Source organism: Tenrec ecaudatus, chromosome 13, assembly GCF_050624435.1.
Source record: "Tenrec ecaudatus isolate mTenEca1 chromosome 13, mTenEca1.hap1, whole genome shotgun sequence".
Lineage (NCBI taxonomy): Eukaryota > Metazoa > Chordata > Mammalia > Afrosoricida > Tenrecidae > Tenrec > Tenrec ecaudatus.
In genome coordinates this window covers 93,118,062-93,136,056 of record NC_134542.1, presented here as the reverse complement: position 1 = coordinate 93,136,056, position 17,995 = coordinate 93,118,062, and the positions used below count along the sequence as shown (strand labels likewise).

At 42.3% G+C, this 17,995-nt stretch overlaps 2 pseudogenes; both read right to left on the bottom strand.

Annotated features, from left to right (window-relative positions):
- Positions 1–7,754: 7,754 nt before the first annotated feature.
- LOC142424031 (glutamine synthetase pseudogene) lies at positions 7,755–14,898 on the bottom strand (annotated as a pseudogene).
- Positions 14,899–15,291: 393 nt separating this feature from the next.
- On the bottom strand, positions 15,292–15,790 carry LOC142424030 (huntingtin-interacting protein K pseudogene; annotated as a pseudogene).
- Between the last annotated feature and the right edge of the window lie 2,205 nt (positions 15,791–17,995).

Here is a 17,995-nt window from a genome sequence, read left to right as displayed (position 1 = left end):
GTTAAGCTCAGCACCACCAGCCAAAAGGTTGGCAGTTCTCAGCCACCCCGAAGCATCTCAGAAGACAGGGCTCGTAATCGGCGGAACCTCAAATCACAGCCTTGAAAACCCAACAGAGCATTTTTGCTCTGCACCCACAGTTCTGTGGCTGTCCTTAGGTGCAGTGCAGCTGGTTCCCCCCACCCCCTCCGTAGCGACCGTGTGCACAACAGAATGAAACCCTGCCTGCTCCAGTGCTGGCCTCCCCATTGTTCGGAGGCTGAAGCCCATCGTTTGCAGCCACTGTGTCAATCCAGCTCGGTGAGGGCCTTTCTCATTTTCACTGCCCCTCCCACTTCACCAAGCACAATGTCCTTCTCCAGGGACTGGTCTCTCCTGATAATATGTTTAAAGTAGGCAAGTCGAAGTTCTGCCATCCTTGCCTCTAAGGAGCACTCTGGCTGGACTTCTTCCAAGACAGACTGGTTTGTCCTTTGAGCAGACCATGGAACCTTCGGTATTCTTCTCGAGCACCACAGTTCAAATCCTTCGGTTCTTCTTTGGCCACCATGAAAACGCAATCACTGCTTCCCTGTCAGTGTTAACTCTTAGGGGTCCCCTGCGGGTTTCCAAGACTGTAACTGTTTATAGGAGGAGAAAGCCCAGTCTTTCTCCCGAGCTGCTTCTGGTGGTTTCACACTGTCACTATGCAGATTGCAGCCCAACACATAACCACTGTACCACCGGGTTAGCATGGGTCAGAATAAAATCTGCAGCGAATACCAGCAAAACAGCCCCACGCCTCCTTCGTAACACACTTTCAAGCCTTTTTGTAAACTGATTTTCCCACCCCCTCTACTTTGGCTGATTTTGCCATTCAGTTTGGAATCTTCTGTAATTTGCCTATGAACTTTTGAAATTTCCTGACCCAGAAAGATACCTTGTTTTAGTATAAATCTGTTTACAGATTTTTAAAAATATTTTAGTATAAATCTGTCACATAAAACGTGTAAGGAAAGGTTTGTTCTCAAGCTGAAGTTAGGGGAGTTTCTTTGTACATAGACCTCACTTTGCATTTGCAGTTTAGGATTTCACATCGAGTTTTGAGAATAATATTTTAGCAACATATCAAGTGCATTTCCCTCTCAGCCGTGGACATTAGCATAGCATCTCATTCAGCTTTCCAGTTGTGGAATAACATGCTCTGAATTCCTTCACCCAGGATGCCAATAAGAAGATCAGAAGAAAATTGTCCTCGTGTCAGGTCCCCACTAATTGCTGTTTCATTCATCTCGGTTAGAAATGCAGCCTTTCCTACCTACTTTTGACTGAGATTTTGCCAAAATATTCAAGAACCTACACAAGGTATTAACCAGACCATAGTTATCTGAGAAAATCTTCCCTTTTCTTGAAGCTACTGCAGTTTCCAATACTTCATTATAACTAGATATTCCCAAACTGTAACCCACCTGGATGGAAACTGACACACTGTGAGAGAAATAGGATGTCTCTAGGCTAAGGAAAGAAAAGTGATACAAGGAAATTGGTAGTCTTCTTCTCAGCCACTGTCTCAAAAGAGCTAACACTCGTAGTGGTGCAACTTGCTTTATAGGGTAAAGATAACATGAAAGTGATATCCCAGCAATTAAAGAATGGTTTGATTTGTTTGTTTTTCTCCCCTTGTGCCAACTGCCACCTTACCCTTCTCCCCAGGGTTTTAATTTGGTTTTGGGGTTGATTTGAAATAAAAAGCAGATTAATCTAAAGGGAGAACAATTTGTGAGTAAGCCAAATTAATATGATAGAGTGCCTGAAAAAGATTTCTTTTTAAAAATAAACCTAAGCAGCCTCTGATCATTGTGGATGGTGGATTATGTGTACTTGGGGTTCAATATAATATTCCTCTCCATTTGTATATGCTTTAAAATTTCCACAGCAGATATTAAAATCAAGAAATTTATACACTGTCTGTCTCTTTTGTTGTGGTGAATCTTTTCAGATAGCCTCTAAATCACTCTCCCAAGTCGGTCCTCTGTCCAGAGACAGAATTTAAATGAAATTAAGGTGAATTTTACATCATATTTAATAATATGATGTGAAAAGTAGAGAGATAATAGTAAATTGGCAGTAGTAAAATTCACCTGTAATATACGAAGCCAGGGTCATTTGAACAGGTTGGTGATGTTGTTTGTGAGTTGGGGATGGAGGTAGTACGATAGGGCTTACACAAGACGGCGTCAAGGAGGTAAGGTTTGAAAGAAGCTCAAGATTCAGGTGGTAAGGGTCATTCGTGACTAAAGAAGAGCATGAACAAAACCAGGAGTGACATGAATCCTTAGGAGACTTCTGCATAGTATTACATATCTGAAAATAACATCCCCTCCCCCCCGAAAAAAAAAAAGCTGGTCATGGATTTTCTGTGGGTTCAGTCCTAACAACAAATAGGTAAGTTGAGCTCTCAGGTGCCGACAAGGACGATAGTTTTATCTCAAAGCTTATTCAGGTAAACAGAAGCTCCTGCATCTTCAAGGATATTGTTCAAGAAAGGTTTATCTGCCCTTGGATTGAGGCTGGAAGCAGAATGAATTCGCAAGGAATGACAGTGGCCGAGGGTTCGGGCTTAATGAGAGAAAAGTAAACGTAAAGATTGAGACATTTGCGCGAGCTGGTTTACTGCTTTCAGCCTGTCCTGAGTTAATAAAACAGTATGCAGCAGAAACTCGCTTCAACTCGCTGTGGATTGTTTCTCAACTTGCCCACGAGGATACACACATTGGTTGCAGGACTGAGCAGGTTGTGTGGGTTATATTTAGGCTAAGACCATGGAAAAGGTGTTCTCCGACTCCGAAAAACCAAACTCACTGCCATCAAGTCGATTCTGACTCAAAGAAACGCTATAGGACAGGCTAGAACTGCCCCTTCTGGGTTTCCCAGGCTAAATCTTTACAGGAACAGAAAGCTTCATCTTTCTTTCACAGAAAGACAGGTAGGTTTGAACCACTGCCTTGCAGTTAGCCTCTTAGTATGCAGCGCACTGTGCATCCAGGGCTCCTTGGGTGTGTTCCAGAGAGGGGCGGGGGGGGGGGGCGAGGGCTAGGGGAGGTATGTGCCACGCTAGGTAGACCTACTTGGAAGAGGAATCCCTTCTCACTTGATTCTCTGGATGGTTGAGAAGATCGTGATTTGCTCAAGTCAAGAGGCAGCACATCTGTATATCAATGTTTGTTGCAGCCCTGGCCACCATAATCAGAAGGTGGAGACCATCAACACCTGAATGGATAAACAAAAATATGGTATATACAGACATGGGGTACAACTCAGCCATAGGAGAAATGACGGACGGATGCATGCTAAAACATGGATGGACCTCAAGAATATTGTGCTGAGTGGAAAAAGTCCATCACAAAAGGGACATAGTCTCACCTGTGTGGGATATCTAGACCAGGCATTGAGGGTGAGAGGAAGGGAGTGAAGGGGGAGTCACCGTTTAGGAAGCAGTGTGTCCCTATTTGTTTGGCAACAATGTTGGTGATGACTGTACACCACAATTCCTCTGATTGGCGTCACTAAACCACACACGTGAAAAATGTTGAATTGGCAAATGTTGCATTAAATATATTTTTACAACTACAAAAAAGACATGGTGGGGAGGTTAAGGGTCATGAAAACCTGATCAGAGATGCTTTCTCCATGGGGTCTCATAGTGGTACTTCAACCATTTAGAACTTAATTGCTAGAGCATAAATAAATTTCTTAAGCCCCTTATTCTCTTTATAAATAGCATTTTCTCACATGTGTGCCATTCTCCATTTGCCTGGAAAGCAAATTAAGCCTTTCGAGTAGCTATCCACAAATACATAGCAGCTCTGTGAATCCTATTTTATTTTTCTCACTTATGAGTTCAGCATTGATGCTGAGAATGTACTAATTAAAATGGCCAAAGATGCAGAGTTAGCTCGCAATCCTATTAAGAAAACACAGGATCTACTTCTTCACAATCGTCACAAATTTGAGGACATTTAATAGGGACAAATGCAGACCGAATCACTTCTAGAAAAGACATAGATATTCTAAATTTACATAAGCCGGGCAAAATATTACCTAGCAGCCATGATATTCCAAACCCAAATCAAATTCACTGCCATCAAGTCGAGTGTGGCCCACCATGGCCCTGCAGGGCAAAACTGAACTGCCTTTGTGATTTTCGCAGGGTGACACTCTTTACAGGAGTAGAAAGCCTCACCTTCCCCCGCGGAGAAGCTAGTGGTTGCCCACTGCTGACCTTGTGGTTTGCAGTGCATCTCTTAATCCACTATGCAGCTGAAATGGCCATCCACCACACCACCAGAGCTCCTCATGATATACCAGGGGGTTCAACAGGTTTGTGAATTTTTCCTGTTATCTTTTCATTCCAATTATCCACCAACTTTTTAACGCCCTGTTACAAAAAACAACAAAACCTTTATCCTGTTCACTGACCAGGTCTTACTCGGAGAGTGGTTCCAGGGTAACATCTCATATTTGGGGGATCTGGCAAGACGGGAATCTTTCTAATAGGGAGATTGAGGTAGTGAGTTTATTGAGCCAACCTAGTCGATAAACACATGTGGCGTTAATTGAAGAGTGGAGGGATAAATGGCTTAGTGAGCCTCGCCTTTCTAGTTCTTGGGTCGCTTGCGTTCTCATGGTCGGATCAAGGTGCAACTGCCTTAGCCAGTTCCCTGCTTTAGCTGGCAAGGGTCACTTCCTGCAAGACATCCCCAAGGAGAAGTCACATGGACCTACCAGATTCAGCCCTGGGTGCTGGAGCAGCCCCATGGAGACCCCTGTCAGTGCTGAGATGCTTACATGTTCACTGATTCAGCTTTCCTCTTGCCGTCAGCATCATTGTGTGTGTTTTGTGAGATGGAGGAGGACTTTGTGGATTGGTGTCGGACATATGGGCTAAAATGTTGGACTTTGGGGCTTGGGAAATAAGGTAGTTAGTTTATTGTGCCAACCTGGTCGATAAACACATGTGGGATTAATTGAAGGGTATAGGAATAAATGGTTCAGTGAGCCTAGCCTTTCTAGTTCTTGGGTCTCTTGCTCTCTGATGGTCAGACCAGGGTGCAGCTGCCTTAGCCAGTTCCCTGCTTCAGGTGGCAAGGCTCACTTCCTGCAAGACATCCCCAAGGAGAAGCCACATGGACCTACCCCAATGCAGCCCTGGATGCTGGAGCAGCCATGTAGAGACCCCTGCCAGCGCTGAGATGCTTACACATTCACTGATTCGGCTTTCCTCCTGCAGTCGGCATCACTGTGTGAGTTTTGTGAGATGGAGGAGGACTTTGTGGCTTGGTGTCGGAAATATGGGTTAATGTTGGACTTGTGGGCTTGGGCAGCACTGGGTTGGGATGTTTTCTTGATTTGCACTTACCCTCCATATAAAACTCTCTCTTATACATATGTGTTTCTGTGGACTTGTTTCTCTAATGTACCCAGACTAGCACAGAGATATTCAGAGACATTCAACCAATGTGTGGATGTTTACTAAAAGACAGGAGGAAATCCTGAATTAAGTAGGGTGAGATGATAAAAGAAAAGACAACTAATGTAAAGACAGTCTCTAACATTCCTTCAGTATTTAGAAAAGAATAATAAAGTTTCCTCATTTCAGTAGAGACAGAGATGGGGCAAGTTGCTACAATGGAAATTTAAACAAAATGAATTTTTATTCATAACATCTGTATGATATTGTGATCAGTGAGCACTGAGGGTTTTCATCAAAAGATATATGAAAGAGGGACGGTATTATGGAATTTATTCCCTCCCCATATGTGTTACAAATTCTAATCTTTACAGCTGTTACCACAGTGAGGTAATATTAATATTGTCAGTATTTTAAATCGGTCTCTTTTTAGCTATGAAAGAAGATTAAATAAGGAGGCACACACGGAGAGAAGCTGCAGACCACCTGGTGGACAAAGGACCTAGAAAAAGACGCTGAAAGACACCAGGGAGGAGCTTTCCCCAGAGTGGACAGAGAGTGCCTTCCCATGGAGCCATTCATTCCAATGAGTCTAGACTTGTAACCTTATAAACTGTGAGAACATTAATTTCTTGTCATTAAAACCACCCACAGGTGGCATTTCTATTATAGTAGTACTATTTCTTCTTGTTGTTGTTAGGTGCTGTTGTCATTGCTGACTCATAGCACCTGTATGTACAGCAGCAAGAAGCACCGCCTGGTCCTGCGCGGTCCTCACAATCGCCGAGTCCATTGCGACACCCACTGTGTCTAGCAATCTCCTTGATGGCTTCCTCTTTCTCTCGGACTTCCCACTTTAACAAACTTGATGTCCTCCTCCAGGGACTGTTACCTACTGGCGACATGTCAAAGGCACGTGAGATGCAGTCTCACCATCCTCACTTCTAAGGCCCATTCTGGCTGGACTTCTTCAAAGACAGATCTGTTTCTTCTTCTGGCAGTCCATGGTACTTTCACTGTTCACCGCCAGCACCATCATTCTGCGTTGGCCTTCTTTAATCCTTGTTCCTCTTTCACATGCATAAAAGGCAATGGAAAAGGTCATGGTCTTGGTGAAGCGAACCTTATTCTTCGAAGGGACAGCCTTGTTCATCCACACTTTAAAGGGGTCTTGGAGCTGCAGGTTTGCCCCGTGCAATGCATCATTTGACTACTTCACTGCTGCTTCCACAAACATGGATTGCAGATCCAAGCAAAATCAAGGCCATGACCACTTCAATCTTTTCTCCATTCACCATGACGTTACCTATTGGTCCAGTTGTGAGGAGTTTAGCTTTCTTTCTTTTTTTTTTGCTTTAACATTTTTAATATATCAAAAGGCCTGCTTTTAGTGACCTGCTACTCCCACCAGAAAATACCCCCAAGACACCTGTCGGTAACATGTTTTTAAGTTGACCAGTCAACTTGTATGTCTACACCCGTGTTGTGTGTGTGTGTACATAAGCCCGTGTGTGTCCTATAACTGCCATAAACCATTGCCAGAGGGCCTCCTCAGGTGACTTGCTGCTGGTAACCTTCCACCTGCCGGAGCAGATCTCGCTCCCTTCAGGAGGGTGGGCAGAGAACCCCTCCAGTGCCCTGCCTGCCCTGTTCCTTCTCAAAGGGGGACCTTGACTTCCACCCAGGTGCTGAAACTTAATGATGATCCTTTAAAACAACACACACATACCTATATATATACTTTTTGTTTTTAACATTTAAATATAAAAATACTACTCTGCTTTGTGTTATAAATGGAGGACCAAGCAATAAGAACTTTTCTTCTCTTGAGGTGGGGGGGTCATAGCCACTTTATTCCGAGTGTAATCTTGAGGCCAAGGCTGTTTGCCCTAATCAAGGATGGTGTGACCAAGGGCATTTTCTTTCCTGGCCCCTCCCCTCCCTCTCAGACAAGTCCCCACTTTTAATGTAACGTTGGTTATATTCCTTTTAAGAAATGAGATTTCCCACCAGAAGCAGGAAATCCTGACCTAACCACAGAATGAGTCAGGCCCTATCCCCTATTCCAGCCACCTCAAAGAAAGAAGTCTGTTGGGGGTAGCTAGGCCTACTGGAAAAATACACCTGATTAATGGAAGCAGTGGTTATGGTTTCCCCGCCCCACTAATGCACTAGTCCCCAGTCTTCCAGAAAGCTGGAGACAGACACAGAGAAAGGGAGGTGGTGTGTAGAGAGTAAGAAAGTGACCCCCCACCCTGGGCCCAAAAAAGACAAGTGTTATTAATTGGGCACAAGGAATAAAAAAGACCTTGATATTCTGTCTTCTGAGTTACAGCTAGTAGGAACGAGTGGGAGAGGGGGAAACATGGGTGTGGGGTGAAGAGCTGGGAGGGGCCTGTCGGCTGGAGGTCTAGTCCGCTTAGTTTTTATATTGGAAGGGCTCCTCGCCGGTCTCGTTGAGAAGACACGTGCGGATGAGGGCTTCTGTCACCGCGAAGGGGTCACAGTTGGCAGAGGGGCGGCGGTCTTCAAAGTAACCCTTCTTCTCCTGGCCGGTCATCCGGGGAATGCGGATGCTGGCACCTCGGTTGGCCACGCCGGCTGAAAAGTCGTTGATGTTGGAGGTTTCGTGGAATCCCGTGAGGCGCCGGGCGTTGTCCAGGCCCCCTTTGGGGTCGTAGGCGCGGATGTGGTATTGGTGCCGCTTGCTTAGCCTCTCGATGGACTCCTCAATGTACTTCAGACCATTCTCTTCCCGCATGGCCTTGGTGCTGAAGTTGGTATGACAGCCTGCACCGTTCCAGTTCCCAGGGATGGGCTTAGGATCGAAGGTTGCTATCACTCCAAAGTCTTCACACACACGGTGCAGGATGAAGCGGGCCACCCAGAGATGATCCCCATGTCGATTCCCTCACAGGGTCCTATCTGGAACTCCCACTGGGCAGGCATGACCTCGGCATTCGTCCCTCCAATCTTGATGCCAGCATACAAGAAGGCCCGGTAGTGAGCCTCCACAATGTCCCTGCCGTAGGCTTTGTCTGCCCCCACACCGCAATAATACGGACCTTGGGGTCCAGGAAAGCCATTGGAAGGCCAACCAAAGAGGTGCCCATCTGTCCCCATGAGGGTGTACTCCTGCTCCATTCCAAACCAGGGGTGTTGGCTGGTCACCATGTCCATAATCCGCTTACAGGTGTGCCGTAAATTGGTCTCTGCAGGCTTTCGGTTGTACTTAAAGACTTCACAGAACACCAGCTTGTTGGGGTCCCTGCGGAACGGGTCCCGGAACATGGCAACAGGGATGAGATACATGTCACTGTTGGAGCCTTCAGACTGGAACGTGCTGGAGCCGTCGAAATTCCACTCGGGCAACTCTTCCACACACTTGGGCTCACAGTCCAGGGTTCGGGTTTTACAGCGGAGCCCTTCTCCAGTGCCATCGATCCAGATATACATGGCTTGGACTTTATCGCCCTGAGGCAGAGCCATGTACATCTGCTTGACGCCTTTGTTCAAGTGGGAACTTGTCGAGGTGGCCACGGTGGAAGGTGGCGGCCGCAGGAGGGAGAGCAGGCGGCGAGAGCGAGGTGAGGAGCGGCGAGGCGGCCAGGTGGGCGGCTTACGAGCTCGGCTCCACTCCCATGCTCAGCTCTCGTTTAGCTTTCTTTCCATTGAGTTGTAGTCCAGACTGACGGCTACAATCCTTGATCTTCATCAGCAAGTGCTTCAAGTCCTCACTTTCAGCAAGCACGGTTGTGTCATCTGCACATCGCGAATTGCTAGTAAGCCTTCCTTCGATCCTAATGTTATGTTCTTCTTCATAGAGCCCAGCTTCTTGGATTATTTGCTCAGCATACAGATTGAATTAGTATGATGAAAGTATGCACCACTGACTCACACTTTTGCTAATTTTAAACTACACATACAGAATTCCCTATCGGTGCCTCTTACCATGTACAGGTTCCACGTGAGCACAGTGAAGTGGTCTGGAATTCCCATTCTTCTCAATGTTATCCAGAGTCTGTTATGATCCACGGTCAGAAGATTTTGCATTATAAATAAAACACAAGTAAACATCTCTCTAATATTCTTTGCTTTGATCCATGATCCATTTGCTATCCCTCACTCCATGTCCTTTTCCAAATCCACCTGATTCAGCAGCACTATTAACTAAAGCAAATGACAAACATCCTTCTTTCACAGAGGGATTCAAAGCAGTCAAGTCAAAATTATGTCTATCTCTAGGATCCTGAGATACCTATAGCATGAAAGATGATTATCATTCTTTAGGAATGATTTCTCAGAATTCTAAAACCTCCAACATCCATCCAATGTTTACTAAATTGGTCACTAGCAACACTCTAAAGGAGCTAATACAACAGTAAGTGTGGCAGGAAATAATTATCTGAGGAAGACTCTTAAAAGTTTGAATCCTGACGCTGCTAATTCTGTGACTCTACATACAAGGCGATTCATTTGGAAAATATAACATCTGACCTTTGACTTCAAGAGTTAAAAGGATGATAAGGTAGCATATGTGACAACCATTTGAGACTTGTATAATCATTAGGCAGAGATCCATTTTTTTGTTATGAGTAACCAAACATCAGTTCCAACTCTTGGTGCCCCACGTGTGCAGAGCAGGTTTGTGCTCCACAGGACTTCCGGGGAGGTGGCCTTTCAGAAGCAGGTTGCCAGGTCTTTCTTCTGAGGCTTACACTCAAATTCCCAAGTTTTCCGTTAGAAATGAAGCACTTACACACTTGTATCATAGACAACTCCTTGTATTAGTAGGCCCAACAGTAATAAACATACAATATTTCGATGTCTCAGTGGTATTTCCCAAAAAAGCATTGCTACTAGGGTTTCAGTTTCTACATGCACGGGTTTATTTACAGCAAAATGTTTTTAATTATGTCTCTGCTCTCGAGGGATGGTGGTGGACAAATTCTCTCAGTAATACGTTTGTCTTACTGTTATTAGGTTACCTAAGAAAATCGCCCAATCAAAACAGTGGTTTCTAGTTAAATTAAATGCAGGTCAGCTCCAAAGCTTCTGATGACTACTGTTTCTCAGGATTCCTTAGGGGCAAGATTGCTAGATTTTCTTAAAAGCTAAAGGATGATCGCAGTGACCTGTCAGAAGTTCATTTTAAGAATATTGCATTGGTGAACATCAAGACAGGGAATTCGTGCAAAGGAATTTTTTTTTTTCATCACAACTGTGCACCTACTCCACCTTCTAGGATAGCAAGGGATGGCCAACAAAATGTTCGGTAGGAAACCTCACCCCACCCACCTTACAGCCCAGATCTTACCCCTTCGAGCCATTTGTTGTTCTCCAAGTTGAAAACACGGAAAAAGAACATCATTTGAGCCCTTCCAGGAAGCAAAAACTGCCATTTTGACCTGGTATAAACCAAACAGTGCAGAATTGTTTTTAGGGAAAGGCTAGCGAGATGGAAACGCTATCTTCATGGGTGTATAAAACTAGGTAGCAGATATGTAGAGACAACAACACTTCACATTATGATATTTTTGTTTACTAAGACCTTTTTACCATTTTTATAGTAATTCTTGTTGGTTTAACGTAGGATCCCGTCTGATGAGGCCCACATGTACGAGGCCTTTACGTTGTTGGAAAAGGGCGTTTGAAACGTGGTCTTCCTCTGTTTCCAGTTTTTATATCCCAGTCACCAATAATTGTCCATGCATCTCAGTTGCATGTTTGATCAATTTTAGACTGTAGAAATTGGTGAATGAAGTCTTCCATTTCTTCATATTGGCCAATAGTAGTAGGTATATAAATGTGAATAATCGTCATGTTAACTGGTCTTCTTGGTTGGGATATGAATATTATCTGGCCGCTGCATTGCACTTCAAGGTAGGTCTTGAAGGGTTCTTTGTGAGTGTGACCAGTGCTATTCTTCAACTTCATCATTCTTGGCACAATCGACTAGAGTTGAACACATTTGTCACAGTTAATTTGAAGTCAACTTTTAATAACTTAGATATCCTTTAGTTCCTAAGGAATTCTTGTATTTTCATATAAAATCCTGAAATGTTTGCTTAGCCTATTCTACATTGGTGGTCCCTAAATTCCAAGACCTATCTCCCCAGATCTTTAAGTCTGCCCAAGTCTCTACTCCACTCTTTAAACTCCAAGCCACTCCTTTATACTTCATTTCTCTGAATTTCACCCCTTACAGTTTACAAATCAGCCCAGGCCTTTTAGGGAAATTTCACACATTTTTGAGCTCACACCTGTGTGGTATCCTCAATTCTGGGATCTTAGTCTGTTAGGTCCTTATCACCTTGCCAACATTTGTCTCCTAAGACTGCAATAAATGCAGACTGTCACTGTATTCTTAGCCTCAGTGCTCATGCCATGAATCTGCAAATGTCCTAAGTGGAAAGTTGATGTGCACGAGGGGCTCATTTCAATGCATTTCTCTTTTCTCTGGGATCATGGTTCCTTTTATCCTGGCTTTTTTGGTTCATCTCCAGTGGCTTCAAATAGCTCTTGTGTTTTTAAATAGTTCCCAGCAGGAGAGTTCACGTAAGACAAGCTAGCCTATCATAGCCAGAAGTTAAACTATTTACTTTTAATTTGCAATTTATCTTAATCTCTACTTTCAACACAGTCTTTCTATTGCCTATTTTTCCTTAAACACATTAGTAGTCATAGTTAATTTAAAGTTCCTGTCTAATAACTCAAATATCTGAATCACTGGTTTGAGTTGTAGAGTTAAAATAGAATCAGAAAAGTATGTACCTGGGTGAACTTAAGAGAGATGAGTTAGGAAAACTTTTTCCCAAATGTTCATTTAAGTAAAATTTGAAAAGTTGCTTTCGAAACAATTTCTAAATGATTTGTCTAAAAGAAACCAGAGATAAAAAGATAAATAAATTACCTAGGTTTTTGTCTAATACTCCATTGTCTATCACAGGTTTAGTATCAGTATTGGGAAACAAAATGAAGTACTCTTTTGATTTTGCAAGTATAAATGTTACTGCTACTTTGCAACATGTATTTCATGTTGCTCTTTAAATTCATAACATGTCTTTTCCCTCTAACAACTCAGAAAAGAGAGTTCCACAATGTTCCCTGCCTTAGTGAAAGAAGTAGGTCTCTGTACCATGTTGCATAGGTCTTCTGGATGGGACATGCTCCATTTAGAGCTCCCTTTCCTGCTTAGAGGGACTATTAATATGCTTAGTACTTGAGAAACAGCATGGCTCATTGGACTAAGCTTTGAGTCAGTAGTTTGGAGTTATAATTCCACTTCTGCTACTGATTCAATTTGTGCCCCTGGGCAAGCCACTTACCCTTTGCATTTGTTCACCTGAAAACATGGAATAAAATTATCCATCTATTTGAAAGGGTAACTAGAAATAACTGATTTTAAATATAAAGCAAAGAATACAATATATTTTGACCAATTAAAATGACTACAAATAATACAACATTTCAGCTTTTCCTAAAGGTTCGCTACAGCTTTGATTAAAATTCTTCTGATCCAAGTTAAAATGAAGCACAATAAAGTGCAGTTAAGTGTTTTGTTTAATTTGCATGCTTAAACAGGTGGGAAAATCCAGAGCAGTTAAGCCTGACAAAACAATTAAAAAAATAGAGAGAGAGAGAGGAAAATAATCTCGTTTACCCCACAGGCTTTAAAAAATTGTAAAAGTGCTACATAGCACATGCATGTGTCATTCTCTTTTCCCGAAGTGCAAAATTCATATTCACATATAATACTATCTATTAAATAAACTCACATCTATTATTTTTCTTTTGCTTACTCCTAATTCCTTAGAAAAAAATTTTAAATAACAATTATTTCTAAAATGTTATGATAATTTAATCTCATCATTGGTTTAAAAATGTCCTCTCTCTACGATAATAGGAATCAAATGCTCAGCTGGTTCCTTTAGCCTTACTTTACATGATACAGGCCACTGAAAAAAAGGAAAACTGAACTTTTTATATACCGAGAAATTTAAAATATGCTTGGACTTGTACAGGCTACCATTGAAAGGATGTTTTATGATGGATGCTTTTAAACATTTGGTAAGTAAGACATAAGCTTTCATTTATTTCATAAATTTCATTTTAATTTATTATAGAGGACAACAGCGTGAGCTCCTGTATAACTGCTTTTGTTGTATTTATAGTCTCCCTGAGACTTTTTTCTTTTCCTTACACATAAAATGGTAATAACATTATCCAAGCTGCCTATCTCACAAAGTTATCATGGAAAATAAGTGAGAATGTATATAAAAACACTTTGGAGATAATTTTTCTCTTTAGAGATAGCATTGAGTGAGACCTGCTATCCTTTCATCTCCTCCTGGTAACATCTCCTTATCCTGGAAGTCTTGACGCTTTTACTTGGTGTTTTGACTCACTAGCCTAACGGTTGTCACTATTCTAGGTGCTTTCACCATCCTTGTAAATAGCGCATTCTAATGTCTGGATGCGTTGTCACCCTAATTCGCAGGCGTCCCGTCTCCATTGGCCATTTTCTCTAGCATGCCAATGGTTAATTGCTAGACATTGTGATCACCAGACACAACAGACCATTATTGTCGTTTCTGTTGGTGTTAGGTGCCACCAAATTGGTTCCCACTCATAGCAACCCTGTGTACAACGGAATGAAACTGCCTGGCCCTGTTCCATCCTCACAATTGCCCCTATGTTTGAGCCCATCAATGCAGCCACTGTCTCAAGTAATCTTATCGAAGAGCTTTCATTTTTACCGTGCCCTACACTTTTTAACCAAGCTTTCGCCTTCTCAGCACAGCTTCCATCCTTCCAATTCCCTCCTCGACCTCCATTGCTCCTACCAACTCTCCCTCTACCCACCTATTTATTCCAGGCCATCTCTTCCTCTTATCTAACTCAAATCCTGTCATTCTTCACTATAATAATTCCTATACAATTATTTTACTGGCCTTATACCTTTGAGAGAAAGATGGGGCTTTTTCTCTCCAAAAGAGTTACAATCTTGGAAACACAGAAGTACTTCGATCCTGTCCTATAGGGTCACAATGAGTCAGAATCAACTTGATGGCAGTGAGTTTGAGTCCTCATGTCTTCCTTGCTCAAAATCACTTATCTCACAAATCACCATATGTGCCGATTGCCTTTGCTGTCTTCTTTGGGTGGCCACTACAAATATGTTACAGGAAATGACCATAATTCAGCATTCTCCAGTCTCAATAAACATGTGATTTCCCAACTCAAAGGCACGCAACACTTTCAATCCTATTACAGTGCTTCCCTCTCCATTCTTCGCTCGGATACCTTTTCATCTTGGTCCCTCCACTTTGAGCTGAAAACTCCACTTTGTGTTTTGGAGAAATAAAGAATTCTCGGCCAAGTATTTTCATCCTCCAGTGTCCAGTTTCACAAAATCTTCTGCTTGTGTTTACCTTGCCTTCTTCCATCTGCTTAAAAAAACAAAACCCACATTTCCTCAAAGACCAACCCATCTATCTCAACTTCTGAAGTTCCCTCTTCTTTCCTTAGCAAACACATACATTCAGTTTTCTCTTCCAGTCCATTGTCTGCATTCTTCCCTATTGCCTCACCCCTATCAGTTTGCAAATATAATTTATTCCCATTTAAAGCATAATGAAAAGGAAAATTTAAAAAATTTTTATATTCTCTTCTACTCCTGTTTTAGTTGTTTAGGGCTGCTTTAGCAGAAATGCCACAAGATGATGACTTCAACAAATAATTGATTCTCTCACAGTTTAGGAGGCTCAAAATACAAATTCAAGTCACCAGCTCTAAACGCAGTTTTGTCTGTTGGCTCTGGGATAAGATTCTGGCCCAGCTTCTTTTTTTTTTACTTAATAAAACAAAAGCATCTTTGTTGCAATAAATTAATCCAGTGACATCCACAGATTAGTTGGTTAGTGCAATAAGAGCCTCCACCACATTGCCCATGTGCTCCCGCAAGCTCCGCTCCGCGGCTGCTCTGGAGATCTCCATCTCAGTCATTATCAGCTCCAGATCTTCTTTCTTGATGGTGACTTTTGCCAGTTCCTTCTCCCGCTCCTGTTTGGCTTTCTGTTCCCGGGATCGTCTGTCTCCAATCACGGACATGGCCGTCTCCAGGTTGGAACTCTGGATCTCCTTCTCCTCCGCATAGTCGGTGACTCGCTCCAGGTCCGCTGCGCCCCTATCATGCTTCCGGGGCTTTTCTGGTGGCTGCTCCGGACCACTGGTCTCAGGCTCCAACTCCAGTTCCACGTCCCCCTCGGTAGTCTGGCCCAGCTTCTCTTGGAGATCTCCATCTGTCCTGGCATCAGTCTTCCTCTGGGTCTGGGACATTGGTTCTCAACCTTCCTAATGCTGCCACCCTTTCATATAGCTCCTCATGTTGTGGTGACCCCCAACCATAAAATCATTTTCATTGCTACTTCATAACTGTAATGTTGCACTGTTATGAATCATCATGTAAATGTCTGATAGGCAGGATGTGTTTTCATTGTGACAAATTGAACATCATTAAAGTATAGTGATTCATCACAAAAACAAAATGTGATAATATATTGTGAAATATTTGTTTCTAATGACAAACCAATGAAACTTTGTCTTGAAGTATGGTGCAGCATTGGAAACAGTCTGCATGCTGGGTACTTGTATGTGGTCATATCTGCATGTGGGCAGACCCACCTGGAGACAGAGAGAGGAGCGGTGTCTCTGATCCTAAAACCATCGGAAATATGTGTTTTCTGCAAAGAATGTACAGATGTGCTTTATACAATTGATGTATGTATATGTATGATTGTGATAAGAGTTGTATGAGTCCCTAATAAAATGTTTTTTAAAAATGTGTTTTCTGATGGTCTTAGGCCACCCCTGTAAAAGGGTCATTCGACCCCCAAAGGGGCCGCAACCCACAGGTTGAGAATCACTGGTCTAGGAGCTTCTCCGTTCAGGAACCTGGGTCCAACGTACATGTTTTATTCCCATCTCATCTTTCTTTGTGGTGCTAAAGTTCCTCTACCTGTGCTCATTTGTTAATCTCTCTAATATATATATAGTTTTAAAAAGCAAAACTAAACTAAAAATCTTGCTTGCTGAAAGCAAAGAAGAATTGAATTACTTACTGATTGTATGGACTATGGTAGCCTTCAGAGTAGATTATACCTCAACATGAAGAAAACAAAAGTCCTCATAACTCGACCAATAAACAATATCATGATGAGTAGCGAAAATATTGAAATTGACAAATATTTTCATTTACATGGATCCACAGCCAAGTCCATGAAAGCAACAACCCAGAAAGCAAGCCCTATGTTGCTTTGGGCAAGCTCCCTGTGCAAGACTTCCTTAAAGTGCTAAGAAAGCGCAGAGGATACTTTGAGGGCCAAAGCCACAGTATTTTCAGTCACCTTGTGAAGCAAAGCTATAGAATGGATAAGAAAGGCCAAAGCGGAACTGGTGTCTTTGAATTATGGTGTTGACAAAGAATATTGAATGTACCACGACCTACCAGAAGGATAAGGTGTCTCGATGCCCTATTAGGCTACCTGTTGGGCTACTAACCACAAGACTAGCACGTTAGCAGTTCAAAACCCCCACATGGGGCTTCCTCCTCCTGTAAGGAATTATAGTCTCAGAACCTCACAGGGACAGTTCTACCCTTTCCTGTAAGGCCACTATGAGTTGAAGTTCACCTTGATGGCAGTCAGATCTTTGATCACCAGAAGACTGAACAAATATATCTTGGAAGAAACAGAGTCAAAATTCTCTTTAAAATGAGAATGGCAAGACACTTGGTACATACTTTAATCATGTTGTTAGGAGGGACCTAATGGACTGAGTTAGGTGCTGTCAAGTTGGCCCAGAATCTCACCATCCTAGCTTTGGCAAAACATTTCTAGTTGTACTTCTTCTAAGATAGATTCATTTGTTCTTCTGGCAATCCGTGATATATTTCATATTCTTTTCAGCATCTTAAAATTAATATTCTTTTAAAAAATTAATATTCTTAATCAGCATCGCAAGTCATCAATACTTCTTTGATCTTCTTTATTCATTGTTCAATTTTCACCTGAATACAAGGCTAGGATTTATAATTTATAAGATAATGATATCAGGTTACAAAATTCCGGATAATTTTATTATACAAAAAACCCTGCCTGAAGCAAGTTGACATACATTTTGAGGAACATAATTCAATCTGTAACACTCCCATTTATTTTAGTTTCTCAACCAAATATCTCTAAATAATTGTTTTGATGCTGCCTTGAATTTGCTATTTACCTTTGGTTTTTCCAGTGTGTAAGTCTGGCTTCTTCTGGGACTACTGTCGTGAATAGCTATTCTCTCCAAGATGCCACATCCAGTGCTTACTAATTGTTTTATGGCTAAGTTCACTGGACATCTTAATAGTTTGGAACATTGTCCCTATTATCTTTTTTGTAAAACACTCGCTGTAGCAACTCTCTTTCCTGTCGTTATACGTATATATATATATATATAGTTTTACTTTCATTATTCAGGCTGCAAGTGCTTCATCCCTTCTTC